The sequence below is a fragment of the Marmota marmota genome, unplaced genomic scaffold, assembly GCF_001458135.2.
Source record: "Marmota marmota marmota unplaced genomic scaffold, marMar, whole genome shotgun sequence".
Lineage (NCBI taxonomy): Eukaryota > Metazoa > Chordata > Mammalia > Rodentia > Sciuridae > Marmota > Marmota marmota.
The window spans coordinates 63,364,422-63,391,977 of record NW_026000026.1 but is presented as its reverse complement, the minus strand read 5'-3'; positions in this window follow the sequence as shown (position 1 = coordinate 63,391,977).

Below are 27,556 nucleotides of genomic sequence, written 5' to 3'. Positions count from 1 at the left end.
AAGTTTACAAGGAGTGGCTATGAATTCTAATAAGTTACTGAGTGAAACTGAAGGTTTACTTTCTTTCTTCCTTCCTCCCTTTTTTCCTACCTTCCTCCTTTTCGTATGCAGCAGAAAAATATGTAGTAGAAAAGACAAGTTATTCACATGTAGAAATCTACTTTACCACTTTAATTTAATAACTTACATCCTCTTTGCCTTTGGATTCTAACTTCCTTTCTTTATTAGAAATTATTAATAGTCATATAAATTTAAATGAAACCTATAGATAAATGGAAGGGGATTACAAACACTAGCATCTCTGATTCTTTGTGAATTGTGAACTATAACGAAAACCAAATGCTTTCAATTCACTCTTATTCTATTTCATGGTTCTTTTCCAGTTGTTAGTAGTCAACAAATTAATTTTAAAAGTTAAAAAACAGATAAAGACACTAATAATGAAAAAAGTAAGAGATACAGATAAATTACAAGAGATGAGCAAAGTTGCAAAATGAATAATTGTATATTCAGTATTATATGTATTCAAATACAAACAAATAAATATATTTATATACAAACAAATAATACAAACACACATATATATATATATATATATATATATATATATATTTCTTTAACCTAACATATTTTCTCATTTTAAATAAACATGATAATTCCACAATGGTCATTAGGATGTAGGAAAGAAAAACGGTAGGCAAAATTGGGGAGAATAGAAAATTTGTAAGCAGCCTTAAAATGTGCAGTGTCTCTAAAATGGTAAATGTAATTTTAAAATTTATTCTAAGGAAATCATTGGGAAAAAAACAAAGATTTCATTATTTATTAATTACTCATCCACAAAAACTAAGCATTTGCTGTGTCACACAATTTCCTAGTCACTGGCCATGTGTTCAAGCACAGTCAAACACAGTTCATGCTTTCAGGGGCAAATAAAGTTTGATGAGCTGATAAGCTTAAAGAACAAGATGATATCAGCTGCTTCACTTGTTTTCAGAATTACTTCTTCTAAGAATGTAACATTTAAGTTAGTATTGAAATAAACAGCTAAGAAGTAGATTCTGTCCTGTAAATTGGAGATGACTGTGGCTTATATATGACAGGTAAATAGAAATAAATGAGTTCAAGTGAAATATATATATAGTGGGTGGGTTGGATCTGGTATGTTAGACAGCTCTCTGTGACCAAATACCTGACAAGGACAACTTAGAGGAGGAAAAGTTTATTTTGAGCTCAGAATTTCAGAGGTCAGTCCATGGGCTGCTGACTCCATCTCTCTGGGCCAGGGGTGAGACAAAATGAATGTCATGGCAGAAGGACCCAGCAGAGGAAGCTGGTCACCTCATGGTGCCCAAAGAGAAAGGGAAGGAGGGGGCAGGAGAGTAAGGGCACACATCCAATGACCCACCTCCTCTTGCCATTCCCTACCTGTCTATACCACCTAGTATAGATCCTTTCAAATTATCAATCCATTAAATTGATTAGTCCACCAATGAAGTAACAACTCACATAAATCTAATCATTCACCTCTGAACATTTCCTGAATTTACATTGGAGCTTTCAGAGAACACCTAGTATCTAAAGCATAACGTCTGAGGAAGGAGAGGGAGGAATTCTTTGTTACTCTAAGGCTTGCTGAAATGAGTAAGAAGAAAGTGATTACAATCAAAAGAGTAAAAGGACAATGATTGAGGGAATTGTTTTGGCACACTGTGTGATAACTTGTGTGTGAGAGCTGACTTTGCAACTGCTATGAAAAAGTTGCTTCTAAGACTTATAAGAGATCATGTTGTTAGGTCACTTGAGTTTGCAATGCTCAAGGTCAGAGGAGATAGCTACTATAAAGATACAATTATGTTTCCTGGGTATTTAATAATAATCAGAGTCATGAACATAAATGAGAGTTTTCTTGAAATTATATACAGTAAGGGAAAAATGGAAGGAAAGAAACCTAAGGTCTCAAGTCTTGGAGGACTCCAACATGAACAGCAGTGGATAGTTTCACAGCAGTGGATAGTTTCACAGCAGAAACTAACAAACTATCCCATGGTTTAAAAGAACACCAAAAAATCCCACTTTATGAGAAAATACAGGTCAAAGGAGAGAGTGCCAAAGAGGAGAAAGTTATCAATGTTAGCAATTGAGTCAAAGCAAGGAATGACTGGTTCCAGTGAACTAGAATAACCATGATGTATGGAGTGAGTTGAGGAATAAGCAAAGGTTTGAAAATGGAGTCCTTTATGATAGAGAGAATAATAAAATGGAAAAGAAGATGCTTGTGTTGCTGAAAGGAATGTGGGGTTGAAGAAGGAGATTGATTATATTTTTCTTGTAATTTTTTTAAAATTTTAATACAGAAGGTACATGAACACCAAAAGAGTATATACCTGAAGGAAATGATCTAGAGTGATTGAGGGAAAAGGATGCCCTGGTAGTAAGATTTCCTGAGAAAATAAAAGATTATAGACTAAACCAAGTCACATTAGTTAAATTACTTTTTACTAACAGGATATTTGCATAATATACATTAAGTTGAGGATGTTTTATAGAGGAAGAAAGTTAGAAACTACCTAAATATTAAACCAATATTAAATTTACTATGAAATAAACTAAAATTTGGCTATGGAAATTATCTAGTTATTAATTTAACTTCATAGACAATTGTTCATTTTTTTTCCTTTTTACCTCATGGTACACAAAATGTTTGGCATGTAATATATGTTTAATACTAACTGATTAAATAAACAGACAATTTAAAGTAAAATTTCCAGTACATAAATAGCATTCAAGGAATACTGATCTACTGATAACATTTCTTGTTTTTCTATACATTAGCTCATTTTTGCTTCCAAAACCCTCATGTTGTGAAGTCCTTGTGAAAGATTCAGTCTTAGTTTTCACCTATGTCCCTTTTCTTACCACCAGGTTGCTACTAGTGTAGAAACACACACCTGATCATTGGCAGTGCTTGGTTATCTCAATGCCAGCTATGATCTGGGCCACATGGTTCTCTCCAGGCTGTTATTCTACCTCAGTGGGACTCTGAAAATCTTGAGCTGTAGGACTAAATTGAAAAGGCTGGCTCCCTGGTGAATGAGCAGCCTTGCCTCCAGAGAATGATTTGTTGTTGTTGTTGTTGTAGATGAACACAATATTTATATTTATTTATTTTGTGGTCCTGAGGATCAAATCTAGTTCCTCACACATTGTAGCAAATGCTCTACCACTGAGCTACAATCTCAGCCCCTCCAGAGAATATCTGGACTTCACAATAGTACATTGGCAGAAAAGTATCCAGGCCTCATTGACTTCTATGACTTAGGCTGTTATTTCCATTTTAAGATTTCTTTCAGCAAATGAAGCACCATTTATTCTGATTTTCATCCCTTCCAATGGCTTTAAACTTTAGAAAATAAAGGACAGCTCTTCAATAAAACTGTCCTGAAAACTGAACATGTTCTCTTGGAAATGGAAAAATTTCCAAGTGGCATAAACACTAGTATCTCAAAATTTTTCTGATTATACATATATCAGGGCTATAAAAACTCAGAGGGCTGGGGATATGGCTCAAAGATAGAGCACCTGCTTAGGATGCACAATGTCTCTGGTTCAATTCCCAGCAACAAATGTACACAGACACACATACAAGTCAGGATATTAGAGAGAGAGAAGAGACTGTACACAGTTTCTCTGTAGTGGGACAGAGTGATAAATTAAAAAATTTATTTGGTTTTGCTTGACTCATTTTCTTTTTCAAAGAAATTCAATAATTTTTCATAAAATATATCATTTATTCAATTAAACTCAGGAAAATAAAAAGGAAAAAGAACCCTGTAACTATACTATTCTGGAAACATAAGCTGTCTTCCTCTTAAAAGTAGAGTGATTCCTAGAGTTAAAACATGGCATAATCTGATAACAGCCCCAGCTTCCGAAAGACACAGGACCTAGGATAGGAGAACCACAGGTCCAGGCTGGCTCTTACAACCATGCACTGTTGCCTTAGTTATCGCCAATATGCTATTAATTTCATGCTCTACTTTGAGTATTTTTCTTTCCTAAATCATATTATATATGTTACTACATCATATTATATATGTTACATATTTTTTTCCTTTAGGGGAACTCTACCCTTCTCTGCATTTATGTAGTTTTTGGGTACATTATGACAAGGTCTCCAGTTACAGTTGGAGAACAGGGTCTAACAAATCACAGATTTGGGGAATTTTATATGGGAAAAGCCATGTTCCATGCGTTTGCCATTTCTAAAATATATCACTCATCCATAAAAACATTTGGGTTATAAAAAGAGCTTGGTCATGTTGATATTACTGTTGAGTATATTATTGAATTGACTGAGTTTAGAAATTTTGGGCCTCATTTAGATAACGATGTTGCCCATGTCACCTGATTTCATAATATCTTCTTCCTTTTCTTTTACTCTCTCAGCTGTCTAAGATTGGGAATGTAATTTCTTTTGCTTCTTTTCCCTTAGGTAATAATTTGCTATGACCAAATCCCTCTCTGTAATGTTGACAACATGTTGCTCCAAACAAGAGTCTTCACTGCTTATTGCTGTTGTCCCTGCTCTGCTAGACTCAGGACTATACACCAAAGGAGCATATTCTGATCTTCGCCATAGAGAAGGTCAACGTGAAGCATGAAATGATAGCTACCTACTGTTATTCTAGTTTGATTCTAAGAATTATGCATAATACTTTTTCTTATCTTCATTTTGTATACAATTCTTTTTGCTCCCAAGGCCAATGGATCATCAGGAAGTTAGAAGCAAAAGTAGAACCTGAAAATTCTCAATGTGAGGACTCTGTTAAAACAAAACTTTACCATAATATGCATGTGTTTGAGAGATGCATCACTCTTTGTGCCTTTTGAGACTTCAATTCCAGAAACTAGTTGTCAGATATATAGCCAAACCTTCATTTAAGGATTTGGGGCAGCAGCTATTGGGCACAAAAGCTGAAAGGAGAAGTTAGGAACTAGAAAATCCAGTAATTCCCTGAGGCTGAGCAAAAGTACTAAGATTTCCATCAACATTGAACCAGTTTACGTACCAAGCACCCAGATCAAAAAAACTGAGTATTGTCTGTATCTCAGAAACCAACACAAGTAAGTATCCCTTACAGTAGCTGTGGTTTGACAAAGATATCTGCTGTCCTGACTTGCAGTTTGAAGCATTTTGTAATTTATGCAAATAGATTAATATATAATGTACTACATTATGGCTGTCTTCTTATATTCAAAGTATATTTTTATGATTCAACAAATTTATGATTACTTTTTGTAGATCAGTCTTTATAAACTTTACTTTTATTTGTTCATTATAGATATACACAATATTAGAGTTCATTTTGACATAATTATAAAATCTTGGAATATAATTTGCTCCAATTCAATCCCCATTATTTCCCCTTTCCTTTCTCTCTTTTCTCCCCTATTCCTTTTCCTTTACATAGATTATTCAGTTTTACACATTGCTTATGAAAAGATGTACAAACTCACTTGAGAACTGAGAATTACAAATTAAACTAATTGAGGCACAGTTTTCTCTATCTGATTGGAAAAATAAGAAATTAATAATATAGTTAATAATTATATGATACAGATATAATTATATAATATATTTAATTATATAATTAAATATAATTATTATAGTTAGTTATGATAATGATATAATATGGTTAATAATATAGTCTGTTAGTGAAGTTACCTTATTAAAGGGACTCTGAAAATAGCTAACACATTTACAAAGACATTTACCTAATCACATCCAGGATTTTATCTTGCAGATATACCCATAACAATATAAGAAAATTAAAAAAAAACATATCATGTAATTGAATGTAGCATCATTTATAACTGACAACTGAAAATAGTCAATATGCTCAGACACAGAAGAATACTTGAATAAATCATAGAATACTTGAATAAATTCACAAAGGAGAGTTAAAAGAGCTGTCTGAACAAATAATAAAAAGTTCTACGAACAGACAGGAAGTGATTTTGAAATTATTTTTAAATAAAAATCACAGTATAAAGCACTACCTATATGATTTAATGTCCTACTTAGTGTCCTATTTTAGTGTCCTCATACTTAATAAATAAACCCAAAAAGAAATAAATGAAAAAAACAAATAGGGAAAACAAGGAAGTTTTTCTCCACGTAGATGGTCAAGTAGTAAATACAGAAAGGACAGGAGACTAAGTAGATGAAAGTTTAACTCAAGAGTTAATAATATAGTCTCAAAGTTTCCCAAATGACTTTATTAATTAGAAAGAGAAAAGCAGTGTAGAAAGCAGTTCAGAAACTTTGAAGAGAACCACCCTATATAAAGCGTCTATGTTCATATTTACCAATAACAGTAAAAATTGCTTCATATCCACCTTATTTTTTGAGAGTACCACAGCACTTCAGGATCTCACTTCCATGGTATCCCAGCCTAAACTGCAAAACCTCATCATGATAAAAAATAAAAAAGAGGGGATCCTATTGACAGATACAAAATAACTGTCCAGCATTTTTCAAAAATATCAATATACTGAGACTCAAGGGCTACAGAATTGCTTCAAATTCAACAAGTCTAAAGAAAAAAGAGAGTTGGGTACAATACATTACCCAATTTTTTAATTTTACTATAAACAATATAATTATAATTAATAAATTGATGAAATTTAAATTGTGGCTGCCAGTTAAAGCATAGGTGTTGCATCAATTTAATTATCTGACTTTTATAATAGTATTGCCGTTATGAGATATTTCAGGTTACTGTCCAATGATTATGGAAAAAAAATAGTCATATGCTAAGTATAGAATGTAAATTATAAAATATCCATATAAATGCCAAATTTCAATATATGCACATTTATCTTTACAAACTTACACATACTTGTGTAATTGAGGGTACCTGCAATATAAGCGGCATAAAGGATTTTTTGTATATTTTGCAACTTATTTATGAGTTTGAAATCATGTCAGCAATAAAAAATGAAAAAATTTTGAAGGTCAAGCACGTACTTCTTAGAATAAAAAACATCAACTGATCAGGTGTCACTCCTTAATAGAAAGGAAAATTAGAGAAAGCCTAGAAAAGTAGTAGAAAGTAAAGAGGCACAAGAACTCAGGGTTTGGTTGCTGGGACAATCAGCTCATTTTGCCAGATGACATCTCTTTCATTTACACTATTTTGAATCAAGGATATATATATATATATATCCCGTGCTTTAAAATAGTGCCTAGGAATTGGACACACACAAAAAAATCACAAATTTCTGAAAATGTTAGTGTATTTGACAGCTAATCCTTTTCTCTCAGCTTGCTTAATGACTAGAAAATAGTTATTTAATTGGGAAAGTCTTGTAATATTTCTATTTCCAATTAAACATTTCCCTTTAGTAAAATTGTCATGGTGACTTGTATACAGTTTTTAGTGTCTGTTATAAAATAATGTATTTGAATTTGTAAGGCTTGCTTAACTTTCATATTATTTTAAAGTATACATAGAAATCTCTTAAATATATTTACATAATTAGTTTCAATTCAAGTCTGATATAATATACAAGCTTAATTGTTTAAAATACCAACAAGATTTAATTAACAAGTATGCTAATTGTGTTAATTTAGAAATTAGGCTCAATTCAATTTTCTTGGAAATCATGCAAGAGTGGATTGTAGTCAAACTAAAAGATGCAAATAAGTTTTTTTGAAATATATATTTTTGTTTCAATATTTCATTGTTAGCATTTAGACCTGTGTACTTTGTATAAAATATCTATGTATTTTGCAAAGTTTAAAAATGTCATTTGATATTATCTTTTGCTTATTTCTTTCTAGTGGAAAAAATACAAGTTGACCTTTAAATTAAAAAACAAAGTTAAAAGCAAACAGTGTTCATGTTTTTGATTTGACAGGCCTCAAAGACAAGTTAAATTCCCTGCTAACAGATAGAGGGAAAAACAAAGTGAGGTATTGTATAATTATAGCCTTTTTGAGGAAAATGTTGTCTTTCTGAAAGCCAGCCTACACAGCAAACAAAACTTCCACTTCAGTATTCATGACTAGTAGTTCTTAAATCCATGAATCAATGTTGACAATGAATGATAAAAATCACAAATTTCTAATGAAAACACCAAAACAAAACAAAACAAAACAAAAAAACCTGATTTGGAAACTATAATAAAATAAAATAAAATAAACTAGGGAGGGGAAAAATCAATTTTGTAAATTGGAAATTTCAGGTTAAGAAGGAATAGTTTATCTACATATGTAGAGAAACATAATTTGCCCTGGGCTCAAGGTAAAACTGTTATTTAATGTGACCTGAGTAGAGCATCTGTGTTTAAAAAATGTTTACTAAGGAACTTCAATCTGCCAAGCTAAGCCAAAAATATCTAAGACAAATTTTTGAATATTATGTCAGTGTCTGAATAATAAGTTGTGTGATATTTACAAAGGAGACAAGTTAAAACATACAACAACAAAATACAAAGCTAAAAATGACAGGAAAGAAGCAGCTGTTAGAGGCAGGTGATAACTCTGCTTTATTCTCTTAGATTCTCAAAGAAACTGAATTGATTTGAGGTATATTTTTTTAAAACAATTTTTTGATTTTTAAATAAAAACCTGTTAATCTACAATAGATCAATTTCTATAAGCCTTTCTTTTACTAGAGGATGTATTTTAAGCAGTTTGTAGGAGACCTATCAACAGGTAACCTCTCTTCTTCAATGATCAAAATGATAATGCAATTTTCTGCCATGTTTAAGAACTTAAATATCATAATTTCAGTGTATTGATTCATCTTTCATTATATCTTTATGCATATTTTCAGATTTTTTTATCTTCCTTGATTTTAATTAAGATGAGTGTCATAAAGACCACCCAAAAGATAAAGACAAAGTATTATTTGTATAATATATGTGTGAAATTTATATGCCAAAGCTTCATATGTTTTTATTTGTTCTATATTTTCATTAAGTAAAAACTATACTTACATTTCTTTCTATAAAACTTTCCTTCTGTAATTTAAAGTGTTTTAATGTTTTAGAAAATGAGTAGATAAGATTTTATGAAATTTCTGGATATTTATGAATTTTAAATTTATAGTAAAAGACAAGAGAGGAAGAAGATTATGAGTCTAGAAAGCTAACAACAATGTTTAAAGTAGTTTTAATGAATAAACATAGGAGCCAAATGAATCATTGTTTTAAAAGCTAGGCCTTCTGAGTTGCTAAAGGAAACATGGTTTCCTTTCATTCCTGTGGAGAGCAGATAATACAGAAGAAAATCAAGCTCTCCTGCAACAAGGATGAAGGTAATTCCAGCCACACCAAATCAGTTAAAGCAAACTTTATATTGGCCTTTGTTCACAAATGTCATGTCCACTGCATTTTGCCTTTGGTTTCCTTTCATTTGAAACCCTAGGAAACCTGAAACTCAAAATAAAATCTCTACCCTTTGCTCAGCTCTGTGGGTTTGGAAACTTCTCTAGGGTTTAGTTCATTTCTTCCTTCTTACCAACTGGCATTAGTGTTAGACACTGATCCCAAATCAAACCACAAAAATTGGTTTCAAAATAGTCTTGGCTAGGAAGAGAGAGCAAAAGTTAACTTTATAAGTTCACTGAATGGTTCAGGGTTCTGAAAAATATTCATATTATACTTGGCCCCTTTAATCTTTATTTTCAACCCAAGCTAATGAATCCCTCATGATTTAAGGCTTCAATTTTAGGACAGAAGCTTGGAAAGTAATACAGAAAATTTCTTGCATAGATACTCAAGGAATTTTGCATGATTTTGAATCATATGAAAAGACCAATTTAGAATTCCTCTAAGCTAACATCAGAGAATTGCTACAAAAGTTTGTAATGTTACAAACTAATCTCATTATGGATTCAGAATGATGGAACATCACTGATCCATTCACTAGATTATGCAAACCATGATAGGTTGAGTGCAATGTAGGCATTTTATGTTTTAAATAATTTGAGAAAAGTAAAATCCACTGTTTTTGGACTAGTTATTCCAAACTTGTAAGTACAATATAAATAAAGATTATTGACTTTCCATTGAAGAATAGGACTGACAACTACAATTATTTTGTGAGTAATTGGGGATCGACATGAAAATGTTATGGGCTGATCTGGAAGTCAAGTCAGGCTGATCCCATTCTGCTCCAACAACTCACTCTGCTTGGGGAGTTGTCCCCTTTCTGTTAAAAGCCCATTTGCATAGAAGCTGACACCCCCACTCACTTGCACCTGGCCACAATGTCTTTAAACTATGGAGCTTGTGCTAGTCTACTTCTTGACTAGGTATAGGAGGTGCAAATTTCTGAGAATGTACTTGTGCCTCTACTTGCCTCTCCTGACCCGCTCCTTTGAGGTTTTTCTGTTTAAATGGCCCCTCTACCTGCATTTAGCCTCTTGGGCTGCAGAACTGTCTGCTTTGTGCTCCCTTGGACCTGGCCAGAATAAATACTTTGTCTTTTCTTCAAAAAGGAGTTTTGGAGTTTTGTTTGGAATTTTAGAATCACACCTTATCAAAAAACTGTAGACAAAGCAAGTTATGGTCATCTCTTCTACTTTGAAAATAATCCATCAATTTTTTTCCCACAACTTCTGACATAAGGAAAAATAACCATCTGCTGTTTTCATAACTGGACTACACTAGTAGCTTATCATTCAAACCTATATGATTTTGTTGTTGTTGTTGTTTAAAAGCAACTACAAAACCAATACACTTTCTCTTAACCAGATAAAGTTTTAGGATTGAATTTGGATTAAATTTGGCCCTAGTAAATCTGCACAAACATGCACATGCTATTGATAACAGCACTGTTTATTGACTACAGTTGATTAAAAAATAGTAATACTTTCCTTTTATATATATATGTATAAGAATTTTGAATATGTAAAGATAACTTCAGAGATGTCTAGACATAAAGATATTAGTTTTAATATCACAGAAGAAAATTGCATAATAGCATAAAGAATGATGAAATATGATCTAAAAATTATAATGCAATTTTAAAATGAAAATGAAAAAAAAATCATCCCTAAAGGTAACCAGAGAAACAAGGTAAAGGAATTTAAGAATATGTAGAAATGAACAATAATTTTATTGACTGCAGTCTTCTTCTTTGCAACACCAGAGTCCAGACAAGAATGATACATCATTTATTTACACTCAGAGAAAACATATTAACATTGAATTCTATCATTTATTTAGTAAAGGTAAAATAAAGACATCTTTAGACAAAGACTTTTTTTGTATTATCTACTATGGAGACACTCAATATCATTTTATAAAGACAACTAGTCAAGCAAAGCATGATTCTTTCATTTCCCTTTATATTATATAAATGACTCTCAACCTTGTCAGCATATTATAATCACCTGGATTTCATTTCCTGGCTTTACTGACATAGATAAAATCAGAATCCTTGGAGTTGGGATACAGGCTTTAGTATATTTTAAAATATTGGAAATAATAGCAATTTGAAATCAAGTTGAGAATGATCATAGGAAATAGTTTGGCATTTTTATATTAAAAAATTAGGGGGTGCGTACTAGGGATTGAATTTAGGGGCACTTGGCTACTGAGCCGCATTCCCAGCCCTATTTTGTATTTTATTTAGACAAAGTCTCACTGATTGCTTAATACCTCACCATTTCTGAGATTGGCTTTGAACTCACCATCCACCTGTCTCAGCCTCCCAAGCCTCTGGGATTGCAGGCATACACTACTCTACCTGGCAGCATCTTTTTAAAAATTTTTATTTGTTCTTTTTAGTTATACATGACAGTAGAATATATTTTGACATAACAAACATACATGGAGTGTTACTATAGTTTGGCATCTTTAAGTTCCACTGAAGACTGTTTTGTTCTGGATACTAGTTTCTTCATCTGTTTACTCTCTGAATTAGTCCAACAAAATAATTAGTACAAAGGGTTGGGGATGAAGCCTTCTTTCCTTCTGTATGCAGGACAAAAAGAAACATATCTAAAATGCTGGAGGCAAGTACAGCAGGAGAGTATCATGATGATAAATAAATAAAACTCAAGTTTTTGATAAAATAAGTGGACTTAGTGAAGGGAAAAATCCTTAAAATTATTTTTAAGTTTTTTACAATAATATTATAGCAGTTTACACAGTTCGATTTTCTTCTCTGTAGCTTTTATTTCTATCTGTATACTTACACATTGTTGTGTTTCCAAGTCACAGAATCCTCAAAACATATATACGTACAGATACACAGGCACAGAGAAATGTTACATTTCTAAAACAAAACAAAAAAAAAATTTAACTTACAGGGGTAGAGCAGTATGAAGTAATTTAAATGTTTTAAAGATTAATTTTAGTAGTAGAATAGAAGTATAATCAATTTTAGAACTGCCATGCTGTGGGTAGGCATATTATGAACATAGGCTAGTCTTAAAATAAAAGAATAGATTATATAAGGGACAGATAATAACGTGATGGTTGACACAAAAAAACGCAATAAATAACAAGAAAATAAAGTAGAAGCAAAACCTATAAAGAAAAAAAGTATATATGCAATAGAAATAATAACTGTGAAAACATGATTATCTCCTAAAATACTCAAAATGAGTGAAGTTTTTAAAATATTGCAATAAAAATTTGCAAACATGTTCAAAACACAATTTCACAGGAATATTGAAATTATAGACATGGTAAAATGTCAAGTAAAAAAAAACTATATGTATATCATATTAATGTCCAATACTGTTTTTCTTGAAGACTACTTATAGACATAGAAATAATTACTCTCCTCCATTTTCATTTTACTGTAACACTCTAGAAAAGTAGGATCACACATAATTGGTAAAAATACTATCAATTATAAATAATACAAATGCTACTTCAGAAAAATTTTGAAAAGTCTGACCATGTCACCTATAAATGAGGATATCACTAAGCAAAGCATTGAATGAGGGGCTGAAAACTTTCTGATAGCTTATAATAAAATATAAGAAAGAGAGATGAATTGATGAAGGAATTTTTAGGCAAAGAGGAAAGAGAAATACTTTTCAGTATTTAGAAAATTCTGGGCCTATCTATATTGCAAAAGAGAGAGAGAGAGAGAGAGAGAGAGAGAAAGCATTTCTAAAGAGAGCAGCAGGAGTGTGGTTGGACTATTACACAGTGAAAACACTATGACTTATATAGCAGAAACATTGCCTGTTTGAGCTGAAGAATGTAATTTAAAAAGGTTTTTGGATTTATCAGATTAGGATGATGGAGCTTTGTGGCTACTAAAATGTACTTTTCTTCAAGAAAAAAAGAAACAAACCCCAAAGTTGATTTGAGATCATCAGGCATCTTAGGGTCTGAGTTTCTGTGTTCCCCCAAAATTCATAGTTTGAAATCCTAATTGAAGACCATGTAGTATCTGAAACTGAGGTTTTCAGAACGTTATTAAGTCACTGAGGACTCTGCCTTTTTGAAAGAAATCTCAGAGAGCCAGCTAGCTTCCTACAACATTTGAGGACACTGGGAGAAGGCAGGAAATGAGTTTTCACTAAAAAATAGGTAATGGGCCTCTGCAACTGTGATAATGAAGCCCTGGTATCTGCCAGACTCCTAATTTATGGTAATTTCTTGCAATATTTCAAGTGGACTAAGACATCATTGCCTCACTGTAAAAATGTCTCAGGCCTCCACCCTAAGACTTGGGGGTTTGTCTGCCAGAGTCATACGGACAGGGTCTACACCCCAGCAGACTACTGATAAGTGGGTAAGACTACTGATCCAGGGGTCCAAATGGCAGATCATGAAGTCAAAGAGGAGTACTTCTGAGCTTTAAAATCTGATGTTACTCACATGACTAGGTATGGGATTTGCATGGGGCTGTCATTTTGTCTTTCTTTCCTGTTTCTTCTTTTAATAGTGAAAAAAATATATGCTATGCCTGTGCTTCCATTGTGTTTTGGAAACATGTAACTTGTCTAGTTTTGCATATTCACAACTGGAGAGGAATTTTGCTTCAGGATAACCAGTACCTGATATCTGTCTTATGTTGATTTAGATGATATTTGTTTAGATTTTGGAGTTTAGAATTTAGAATTGTTGATTTAATGAATTAAGATGTAAGGAGTAGTTTAAAGCAATTAATGTATTTTCCATGCATGAGGTTTTTTTTTGTTTGTTTGTTTTTTTGGAGGTGGGCACAAGGGTGGGATGGTATGAACTGAATAATCATATGTTAAAAACCCTAACCCCCAGTATGATACTATTTGAAGATGGTCTTTGAAGGTAAACAGAGTTAAATTTGGACATGAGAGTATGACCCTTATGGGATTACTAATTTAGAAGTAGGAAACCATATCTCTTCTCTGCATACATATACTGAAGAAAGGACCCAGAAAAGAGATAACTGAAAGTCAGGAAGAAAGCCTTCACCAGAAACTGAGTTAGCCAGTACTTGATTGATCTTAACTTTACAGCAAATGCATATCTGTGGAAAAAAAAAAAAAACAGTGAAAAGTGTAGTATTGGAGGACCTGAATCATACTTTTTTTTAAGGTTGTTTGGTCCACAGACTATTTGTTCTAGGGCAGAGGAAAAGGTTGCCAAAAACACCAAAAAAGAAAAATAATTAAAAAAAAAGAAAGAAAAAAAAACACACCTGGAGACATTATGTGAAACAGGAAAGAGGCTTAATGAAAACTGTCTATAGGGAAGATCCAGTAGCAATGAGTTGGTCATATACAAAAATCTGATGGTGATAGGCTGAACAGGTGTGCCTCCATTTCATTTGGTGTTTTGCCAGAAATTCCCTCCATCTCTTTTTGTGCTTTGTCCATGGATGAATGGACAAACTCTTTGTTTTTCATGGTACTCTTATGGGCACCAGTTATTTAGTACAAGGTGTTTGTTAGGCCACAGAAGAAATGACTGCAGCAGTTTGCTTCATACTTTGTACAATCAGCATCCCAAGAAGCAGTTGTCCTGGTGTGCATGCGAGAGAGCAGTTTCTACAGAAAACACTAGTCTGCCAGATGTGTCTTTTTCATTTATATGAAAGTCAGTGTCTTTCATAATAATATTTACCTGGACATGCTGGTCTGAGCCAGCTCTTAGTGTCCCCCTAGCTTGGCTAAGCTCCTGGGAGCACAAAGGGGCATTTTAGTGACACACTATCTGTCCTGTTTTTTATAAGGATGACACAAAAGTATTTGTAAAAAACAAACATGTGACGTAACTATGACTAAAATTATAAAATTTATTTTAGGACACATGCATATTAACAGAAATAGTGGTATACTGCACTCATATATGGGATGACTACATGTATTACTGGTGTCAGTCCTTTCTCAAATTAATCTATAAATTCTTTGCAATTTAAATCAAATTCCCAGTTAAAATTATATCCAGAATTAGACAATCTGATCCAGTCATTCATATGGATGAATAAAAGACCAAATATAGGCCAAATGTTTTGAAGAAAAAACTTTGTTTGGAGAGGAGAAAAGGGCTCACTTGGCATGCCAGATATTGATATGTAGTGTAAAGATTTAGCAACTGCAATCAAATGATGTTTGTAGAGGTATTCAAAACCTGAATGTAATTGAGAGCTCAGAAGGATATCCAAATCACATAGCAACTTGATACATGACAGTAAAGCCCTGACTTTGTGAGGAATGGATAGAATAGGCAATAAATATTATAGGTATCTTTGCTACATCTATGAATAAGTGATTCATGTTTTACACAATTTCCCATAACAAAGTCCAGGTGAATTTATTATGTAAATGTGAAAAGTAAAAGTTAGAAAGTTAGAACATGATGAAGTAACCAAACAACTATTTGTGTATAAAGTGTATGAGAACCTCCCTATATTGTATGAAAACAGGAACAATAGGTTAAAAAGTTGGAAATAAATATGAGCAAGTAGGAAAGCTGAATGATTAATAAATATATAAAACCAGACCACTTTAGACAGCAAAATGATTCATTTTGTGTTTCTTCTGCTATGCTAAGGAAAACATTTTTATACTAACAAGAACTAAAGAACCTCAACACGTACAAAAAGATCACTAAATTTTTTTTCTAGTCTCAAAAATTGGGACTTTCATAAAAAGGGAATTAAAGAAATAAAGTCTCCTATGGTATTATAGTCACACATGTCGATAATTTTTAGATATTGAAACGAATAATACGAATGGATGTATCAACATGAATACATTTGGGGAAATTGTGATTTCAAACTGTTGCAAGATAATGCATATATATGATAACATGTTAAATTAAAACACAGTCTACAATTCTACATGTAGAGCTATGTAAATGTGATTACATGCATAATATGCATGATAGTGTATCATGCAAATGAATGAAATATAACAGTCTAAATATTACAGCTTCATAGGGTAATAGTTCGACCAATTCCCTCTTTGTTGCAGACAGATCCACAATGTACATGTAATAGTTCATGTATTTAACAATGAAGATTCAAAATCAATTATAATAAAATTTTGGCATTAAAAGTTCTAGATTGTAAACGGGTAATCTAGTGTATTATCTGTTTTTATAAAACATTTTATAAATAAAATAACTTTAAAATATAGTCAGTTAGTCAGTATAATTCTCAGTAGAAATTAGCCATATCTTACCAAAATGCTTTTATGAATGCAATGGAAGCTCCTTATATATCACCTAATCATTCTGTCATCAATTAAAAAGCAAAATACCACCATTCTTTAAATATATCTGTGATAGTTGTATGTGTCAAAGTTTAGATATTGCTATGGAGGTTTTCTTAGGTGTTATTAACATTTACAGTCACTGAAGGTTAAGTAAAATTTATTCTGGATCAGAAGAAAGAAGATGGCGGCGAGGGGAGTGCATTACCCCCGTGTGCTGCTTCACTGTGTGGGAGTATGACAAGTCAGGACGGCTAAAGGATATCTTGTTAGGAATTTCCAGCAATAGTGGGGTGCTCCGGAACATGGAGGAAGGATTTCCATCGCATGAGGATCGGCTACGGGGACTCAAACGCGAGAGGTTTGTCGCACGGAGGGTAACACGGCTTATTCAGCAAATCGCCCCGCGGCTAGAGTCTGCAGTGCGCGCTGGGATAGAGACGCAGGGTTACAGCGCTGCAGTTTCTGCCAGCCGCGCAAGCACCGTACTCAGGGCTGAATTCTGGGTTCGAGACGGGGGAAGGAAGCGGTCCATCTCGGTTCTCCACACCGGTCAGACCACAGAGGAGGCCAGCAGCCACCATGTTGGTAAACTGACGTCACCTTCCCTGTTTTCGACTGACCGCAGCTCATTCAGCCATAGATCAGGTAATTTCAGGCTGCAATTCGCCTGCGGCTTGCAGACAGATTGCTAGGGTTCAGCGCCTGGGTGCTTCTTAGAACCTGAGCTTATCGGAGCGAACACCGAGCGCGGGGCGGCCGAGTTCCGGCTCCCGGAACCGTCCCACGGAGCCTGCGGAGGCTGCTTCTTGGACCCTGCTCCTATCAGAGCATACAACAAGCACTAAGCAGCCGAATTCCGGCTCCCGGAACTGAGCCCGCGGGGACTGCTTCTTGGAGCTTACACTTATAGGAGCTTACACCGAGCACGGAGCGGCCGAGTTCCGGCTCCCGGAACTTCCCTGGACCGGGGCTAGGAGCCCGCGGAAACTGCTTCTCAGTCCGGGTCCTGCTGAGGGCCGGTCAGGACTCACCCGTTGCTTTGGTTGCCCGGCAAGGGGAACGAAATGCTGCCATTCGCATAGGATACCAACATGGCAGAGATCTGATGTCAGCAGAAAGCGGCGGAGGAGAGAACTTCATCAATTCCAGCGGTGACATAAGCAGTTGGTCTCCTGGTAGGGGGGGTGAGGCACAGTCACCCGAGTCTCCTCAATTTGTCGTTGAGCCAGAGGGGAGAAGCCGGGCCGCCGCCAGCGCCCGGAGCAGGCCCAGCGGCTCGCCAGCGTGGTGACCGCGTGACCCCAATTGGAGAGGGGGCGGAGCGGAGCCGCCACCCGCACCCGCAAGGTGGGCAGACCCGCGACCCAGTGGTACATGGGCGTGGTAGGAGGGGCAGGGCAGAGCCGCCGTTCGCGCTTGCAAGGTAAACAGACCTGTGACAGCCGGGCGGGTCAGGCCCAGTGGCCTGCCAGTGTGGTACACATGTCACCCCAACTGGAGTAGGGGCAGAGCAGATCCTTCTCCCACGCCCGGATCAGGCCCTGCCGGTGTGGTGGTCACGTGACCCCAATTGGAGTGGGGGCGGAGCGGAACCGCCACCCGTGCCCGCAGGGTGAGCAGACCAGTGATCAAACTGCAGATCAGACCCAGGGGTCCGCAGGCGTGGTAGGAGGGGCAGGGCAGATCCGCCGCCCGCGCCTCCAAGGTAGGCAGACCTACAACAGACCGGCGGATCAGGCCCAGGAGCCTGCCGGCGTGGTACAAACACCACCCTAATTGGAGTAGTGGCAGAGCAGAGTCGCCGCCCGTGCCAGGAACAGGCCCAGCGTCCTGCAGGCGGGGTAGTCACGACACCCCATTTGGAGTAGGGGCAGAGTAGAACCGCCGCCCGCGTCTGCAGGGTAGGCAAACCTGCAACCGACTGGCGGATCAGGCCCGGTGGCCTGCCGGCGTGGTACACTCGTCACCCCAATTGGAGTAGGGGCAGAACAGAGCCGCCGCCAGCTCCCAGAACAGGCCCAGTGACCTGCCGGCGTGGTAGCCACGACACCCCAATTGGAATAAGGAGAGAGCAGAGCCGCCGCCCGCACCTGCAGGAAAGATACGCAAGCAGTATGAAAAGACAAGGAAAGAAAGGACCACAAGCAATGCAGGTCAACGCAACTTTAGAAGAGGTAACAGCTGCAGCAGATGGAATGTCAGATAAAGAATTCAGGATATACATGCTTCAGATGATCTGGAGTATCAAGGAAGACATTAAACAGCAAAATCAGACAATGAAAGATCACTTCGACAATGAATTACGCAAACAAATCCAGGAAGCAAAGGATCAACTATACAGGGAGATAGAGGTTATAAAAAACAAACAAACAGAAATCCTAGAAATGCAGGAAGCAATAAACCAACTTAAAAACTCAATGGAGAATACTACCAGCAGAGTAGAACACTTAGAAGATAGAACATCAGACAATGAAGACAAAGTATTTCAACTGGAAAAGAACATAGACAGCTCAGCAAGACTGTTAAGAAACCATGAGCAGAACATCCAAGAAATATGGGATAACATTAAGAGACCAAACTTAAGAGTCATTGGGATACAGGAAGGTACAGAGCTCCAAACCAAAGGAATGAGCAGTCTATTCAATGAAATAATACGAGAAAACTTCCCAGACTTGAAGAATGAGACAGAATCCCAAATCCTAGAAGCCTACAGGACGCCGAATGTGCAAAATCATAAGAGATCCACACCTAGACACATTATAATGAAGATGCCCAACATACAGAATAAGGAGAGAATTTTAAAAGCTACAAGAGAAAGGAAGCAGATTACATTTAGGGGTAAGCCAATCAGGATAACAGCTGATCTTTCAACACAGACTCTGAAAGCTAGAAGATCCTGGAATAACATATTTCAAACACTGAAAGAAAATGGGTTCCAACCAAGAATTGTGTATCCAGCGAAATTAAGCTTCAGGATGGAAGATGAAATTAAAACCTTCCACGATAAACAAAAGTTTAAAGAATTCGCAGCTAGAAAACCATCTCTTCAAAACATCCTCGCCAAAGCATTACAGGAAGAGGAAATGGAAAATAACAATGAAAACCAACAGTGGGAGGTAGGACAGTAAAGGGGGGGGAAATAATCAAAGAGGAAAACAAACCATGTTTAGTAACAGAAATAAACAAATATGGCTGGAAGAACAACCCATATCTCAATAATAACCCTAAATGTTAATGGCTTAAACTCACCAATTAAGAGACACAGGCTAGTAGAATGGATCACAAAACAAGACCCAACAATATGCTGCCTACAGGAGACGCATTTGATAGGAAAAGACATACATAGGCTGAAGGTGAAAGGTTGGGAAAAATCATATCACTCATATGGACTTCGGAAACAAGCAGGAGTGTCCATACTCATATCAAATAAAATAGATTTCAAGCCAAAGTTAATCAAAAGGGATAAAGAGGGACACTACATACTGCTTAAGGGAACCATACACCAACAAGACATAACAATCATAAATATTTATGCCCCAAACAATGGTGCAGCTATGTTCGTCAAACAAACTCTTCTCAAGTTCAAGAGTCTAATAGACCACCATACCATAATCATGGGAGACTTCAACACACCTCTCTCGCCACTGGACAGATCTTCCAAACAAAAGTTGAATAAGGAAACTATAGAACTCAATAACACTATTAATAACCTAGACCTAATTGACATATATAGAGTATACCACCCAACATCAAGCAGTTACACTTTTTTCTCAGCAGCACATGGATCCTTCTCAAAAATAGATCATATATTATGTCACAGGGCAACTCTTAGACAATATAAAGGAGTAGAGATAATACCATGCATCTTATCTGATCATAATGGAATGAAACTGAAAATCAACGATAAAAGAAGGAAGGAAAAAGCATACATCACTTGGAGAATGAACAATAGGTTACTGAATGATCAATGGGTTATAGAAGACATCAAGGAGGAAATTAAAAAATTCTTAGAGATAAATGAAAACACAGACACAACATATCGGAATCTATGGGACACATTGAAAGCAGTTCTAAGAGGAAAATTCATTGCTTGGAGTTCATTCCTTAAAAAAAGAAAAAACCAACAAATAAATGATCTCATACTTCATCTCAAAATCCTTGAAAAAGAAGAGCAAAACAACAGCAAAAGAAGTAGAAGGCAAGAAATAATTAAAATCAGAGCTGAAATTAATGAAATCGAAACAAAAGAAACAATTGAAAAAATTGACAAAACTAAAAGTTGGTTCTTTGAAAAAATAAACAAAATCGACAGACCCTTAGCGATGCTAGCGAAGAGAAGAAGAGAGAGAACTCAAATTACTAGCATACGGGATGAAAAAGGCAATATCACAACAGACACTTCAGAAATACAGAAGATAATCAAAAACTATTTTGAATCCTTATACTCCAATAAATTAGAAGATAGTGAAGGCATAGATAAATTTCTTAAGTCATATGATCTGCCCAGATTGAGTCAGGAGGATATAGACAACCTAAACAGACCAATATCAATTGAGGAAATAGAAGAAACCATCAAAAGACTACCAACTAAGAAAAGCCCAGGACCGGATGGGTATACAGCAGAGTTTTACAAAACCTTTAAAGAGGAACTAATACCAATACTTTTCAAGCTACTTCAGGAAATAGAAAAAGAGGGAGAACTTCCAAATTCATTCTACGAGGCCAACATCACCCTGATACCTAAACCAGACAAAGACACTTCAAAGAAAGAAAACTACAGACCAATATCTCTAATGAACCTAGATGCAAAAATCCTCAATAAAATTCTGGCGAATCGGATACAAAAACATATCAAAAAAATTGTACACCATGATCAAGTAGGATTCATCCCTGGGATGCAAGGCTGGTTCAATATACGGAAATCAATAAATGTTATTCACCACATCAATAGACTTAAAAATAAGAACCATATGATCATCTCGATAGATGCGGAAAAAGCATTCGACAAAGTACAGCATCCCTTTATGTTCAAAACTCTAGAAAAACTAGGGATAACAGGAACATACCTCAATATTGTAAAAGCAATCTATGCTAAGCCTCAGGCTAGCATCATTCTGAATGGAGAAAAACTGAAGGCATTCCCTCTAAAATCTGGAACAAGACAGGGATGCCCTCTCTCTCCACTTCTGTTCAACATAGTTCTCGAAACACTGGCCAGAGCAATTAGACAGACGAAAGAAATTAAAGGCATCAAAATAGGAAAAGAAGAACTTAAATTATCACTATTTGCAGATGATATGATTCTATACCTAGCAGACCCAAAAGGCTCTACAAAGAAACTATTAGAGCTAATAAATGAATTCAGCAAAGTGGCAGGATATAAAATCAACACGCATAAATCAAAGGCATTCCTGTATATCAGCGACAAATCCTCTGAAATGGAAATGAGGACAACCACTCCATTCACAATATCTTCAAAAAAAATAAAATACTTGGGAATCAACCTAACAAAAGAGGTGAAAGACTTATACAATGAAAACTACAGAACCCTAAAGAGAGAAATAGAAGAAGATCTTAGAAGATGGAAAAATATACCCTGTTCATGGATAGGCAGAACTAACATCATCAAAATGGCGATATTACCAAAAGTTCTCTATAGGTTTAATGCAATGCCAATCAAAATCCCAACGGCATTTCTTGTAGAAATAGAGAAAGCAATCATGAAATTCATATGGAAAAATAAAAGACCCAGAATAGCAAAAACAATGCTAAGCAGGAAGTGTGAATCAGGCGGTATAGCGATACCAGACTTCAAACTATACTACAGAGCAATAGTAACAAAAACAGCATGGTACTGGTACCAAAACAGGCGGGTGGACCAATGGTACAGAATAGAGGACACAGAAACCAATCCACAAAACTACAACTATCTTATATTTGATAAAGGGGCTAAAAGCATGCAATGGAGGAAGGATAGCATCTTCAACAAATGGTGCTGGGAAAACTGGAAATCCATATGCAACAAAATGAAACTGAATCCCTTTCTCTCGCCATGCACAAAAGTTAATTCAAAATGGATCAAGGAGCTTGATATCAAATCAGAGACACGCCGTCTGATAGAAGAAAAAGTTGGCTACGATCTACATACTGTGGGGTCGGGCTCCAAATTCCTCAATAGGACACCCATAGCACAAAAGTTAATAACTAGAATCAACAAATGGGACTTACTCAAACTAAAAAGTTTTTTCTCAGCAAAAGAAACAATAAGAGAGGTAAATAGGGAGCCTACACCCTGGGAACAAATCTTTACTCCTCACACTTCAGATAGAGCCCTAATATCCAGAGTATACAAAGAACTCAAAAAATTAGACAATAAGAGAACAAACAACCCAATCAACAAATGGGCCAAGGACCTGAACAGACACTTCTCAGAGGAGGACATACAGTCAATCAACAAGTACATGAAAAAATGCTCACCATCTCTAGCTGTCAGAGAAATGCAAATCAAAACCACCCTAAGATACCATCTCACTCCAGTAAGATTGGCAGCCATTATGAAGTCAAACAACAACAAGTGCTGGCGAGGATGTGGGGAAAAGGGTACACTTGTACATTGCTGGTGGGACTGCAAATTGGTGCAGCCAATTTGGAAAGCAGTATGGAGATTTCTTGGAAAGCTGGGAATGGAGCCACCATTTGACCCAGCTATTCCCCTTCTTGGTCTATTCCCTAAAGACCTAAAAAGAGCATGCTACAGGGACACTGCTACATCGATGTTCATAGCAGCACAGTTCACAATAGCAAGACTGTGGAACCAACCTAGATGCCCTTCAATAGACGAATGGATAAAAAAAATGTGGCATTTATACACAATGGAGTATTACTCTGCATTAAAAAATGACAAAATCATAGAATTTACAGGGAAATGGATGGCATTAGAGCAGATTATGCTAAGTGAAGCTAGCCAATCCCTAAAAAACAAATGCCAAATGTCTTCTTTGATATAAGGAGAGTAACTAAGAACAGAGTAGGGACGAAGAGCAGGAGAAGAAGATTAACATTTAACAGGGATGAGAGGTGGGAGGGAAAGGGAGAGAGAAGGGAAATTGCATGGTAATGGAAGGAGACCCTCAGGGTTATACAGTGGAGGGGGTAGAGAGAGAGGAGGGGAGGGGAGGGGAGAGGTGGGGAGGGGGGAGGGTGGAGGATGGGAAAGGCAGCGGAGCACAACAGACACTAGGATGGCAATTTGTAAATCAATGGATGTGTAACTGATGTGATTCTGCAATCTGTGTATGGGGTGAAGGTGGGAGTTCATAACCCACTTGAATCAAAGTGTCAAATATGATATGCCAAGAAATTTGTAACGTTTTGAACAACCCACAATAAAAAATTAAAAAAAAAAAAAAACTTATTCTGGATAACATGGGTGGGGCCTCATCCGATTAGTTGACAGAATTTAAGAACAAAAGTGAGACTTTCAGAAGGAAAAAGAAATTATGCCCCAAGACTGTAGCATCACCTCCTGCCTGAGATTCTCTAGCTTGTTGGACTGACCAGCTGACTTACCCATCAATCATGTAAGCCAGTTCTTTGACATAAATCTCTTTGAGCCTGTGCATGTACATATGCCTGTGTGTGTTGTGTGTGTGTTTGAGTGTGTGTTCTGGTTGTTGTTTTTCTGGAGAACACTGATTGATACAGTTGTAAATCATGAGTTATTATACAGTTATTACATAGATTCATAATATTATATTATTTTATGTTAGTTCAGTTTAATTTAAAGCAGTTTTTTGTGAATGTGTATGTGTTTACATGTATATGTGCATGTATACATTTTTATGTGTGTTAGGTACTATTATTGCTTCATTGGAGTTTGAAAGTTTCTACATGTCTGTTTATATAGAAATATGTAGGTTACTGGTCCAATATCTATCGACCAATTCCCTCTTTGTTGCAGAAAGAATCACAATTTGTCTAAGTAAACATCTTTCAGGGACAGTGATCCTAGGCCACATGAAAATTTATAAATCTGAGAGAATTTTGGTAATTTTATTTATCTTTCAGTGAATTCTTGTTTAGAACATTACTAATTTCTGAGCATTCATATATGAGGAAAAGACTGCTGGAGAGTTCAAAGGGAAATGCCTATTCTCTTTAAGAAACTCTGAAAAAGTTGGTCCCTTTTCTGTCTCTGAATGTCTAGCCAAATTGTCCGAAACTATTGCAACCATTGTTCATTCAGAAGCAAGACTGAATATAATTTGATTTTTTGGATATTTTACATGCTCATATTTTTTAAATTAATCTAGGCTAGATTTTTGTTATTTCTGGCCAATGTCACCTTGATTTTTATACATATATCTACTTATTTACTTGGAATTTAACAAAATATGTAATTTGCCAGCTATCAAGATTCTGCATTTCAAATGACCAGGTAATTTAAGACTTGAACATTAAAATCAGAATGTTAGGGTATATTCAGTGAAATCCAATATCTTGGTCGACAATCTTTAAAAAAAAACAGTTTGGTTGAATTCAACTAATAACACTTAATTGCACTTTTTTGGATAGGTTTCAGTCAATTGAAGGCATTATTAATGTGGAGTGCAAATGGGTATGGATTCAAAAAGCATTCACTTCAATTATATTCTCATAATACTAATATAGATCAACCTTTTTAACTACTGAAAGTATTTCTAATCCACATCTAGTTAATCATGTAGACTAATAGAAATATCTATTTCTAGAATAGAATATTGTTTTATCTGATTGCTTACCTTCAACTCTTTTCTGAATTAGGAGACATTTAGGAGACTTACATGAGAGACTACGACACTAAACAAACCATTCATTTTCTTTTACATACTGCCCAAAATAGAAATGTTAGTTGTTCTTTCTTGGAGGATGGGTGTAATACAATGCAGACTAGATGTTTCTTTGCTGTGGACATCAGCTAAATATTAAAGTGACAAAAATGTCAATAATAATAATCACCAAGACAACTTTTAATCTCATTTTTAAACATTGATATCTAATAATGGCTCTGTAAATTGTACCTGCTTTAATTCACCTAATTTATCTATCTTTTTACAGAGTTATATTTTTCAGTAGTCAATGTGAAATAACTGTAGTTCATTCCGAGTTGGGAAGACAGTGTGTTTCAACTCTGAGGTTTGCTTTTGTGCTACTTTGGGCAATGAAAAAGTTACTGTAATTCAATATTCTAATTGTTTTTTTTTAATAAAAATTTAATAACTTTCACAAAAGCAGATCAAAGGAGGTATTTTCTTATTTGGCATTTCTTATGTATCACTCAAGTAATGAATTTATGGCAAAATATATTTAGAAATATGCTGATATGCAGGGTTTCATGGGCCTCTCTTTTCTTGTTTTGTTTTATTTTATTTTGAGAACTGTTTTCTTACAGAATAATTAGAACAGGAACATAGAGCATAACATAATGAAAAGACTCAGATAAACATTTTATGGTTTTGCAAAATATTGACATTGTGTAATATGTGCTTACAGCTTTGTTCAAATTATTAAAATAGCACAGAGGCAAAAGCACCCTGTGAACTTTCCTGTCATCGCTTCTCATTTCCCCTGTAATGAGGTCACCATTATTTTGAATTTCCTCTTCATCATTCTCATGAATCATACCGATCAGCTTAGGCTAAGTTATGCAGTGATAACAAATGGGTAATGTAAGTGGCTTATAACTCAAAAGTTTATTTGTCACATTGCAAATTAATCATAGGTGAGCCATAGTACTACTCGGATATGTTAACTGAGTCTGGGCAGAAAAAAGCAGCTCTTGTATGAGACAAAACCTGTCCTGTGACAGAAGGGAAAAAGACATGGAGAAAGAGAAACTAGCTTTTAAAATTTCAGTTTGAAAAACTAATTATATGTGTATTAGTTTTTCATTAACAAAACAAGTCACCTGAGATTCCTAATATAAACTGGGATAGATTCTCTTCTTACATGGTAGAGTCTATGAATAAGTTTGATTCAATGGAACAAGAACAGGACAGGAAATTATTTCAAAATAATATATTATATAAAATAAAAATTATCTGAAATTACCAAACATGGACTCATAAATAGGAAAAATGCACAATATAGTTATACATTTTAAAAATGTATAGCTTATTGTACATATAATTTCAAAGCTAGTACTTTTTGTTCAATGTTTCTGAAACATATCATTTTAATTGAGACATAATTTTAATCATTTTAATTCAGCATATTGAGATTACAGAATAACTAATTTATTGTTTTTATATTTGGTGATAGATTTTAATTCTTTTCCTTTTACAAACAATTTTGACATGAAATTATTCCATTCATTTTTCTGAGCATTTGGTATAAAAATTGCTCTCAGTGAAATAAGTAGAAGTGAAATTACTACATGAAATTTTATATATTTGGTGCTGCAATATTGTTCTTTAAAGATTGCAAAATAATTTCTCTCTTGTATTTGTAATATGTGAAGAATATCATAAATTCTTCTTCAAAATTTAATGTATTAAATTTTGACATGACAATCTTGTTTATGATGGAGCCTCATTATAATTTGATTTTTTCCTTTAGAGAATGAATTTTTTCATAGGTGTATTAAACTTACAAAGATCAAACAGATTTTCCTTCCTATGAAAATTCCTATATATATATATAAATTTTAAAATAATATTTTACCCAGTGTTTTTTATTTGTTGTTTTTAGATATACATGGCAGTAGGGTATATTTTCACTACAACTTTTCATAGATGAAAATCAGCCATGAATTTCTCAAAGAAATTATTTTCCAAAGATTTCTTCAAGACTTTGTAAAGATAATAAACATTTGAAGAGAAAAAAAAAAA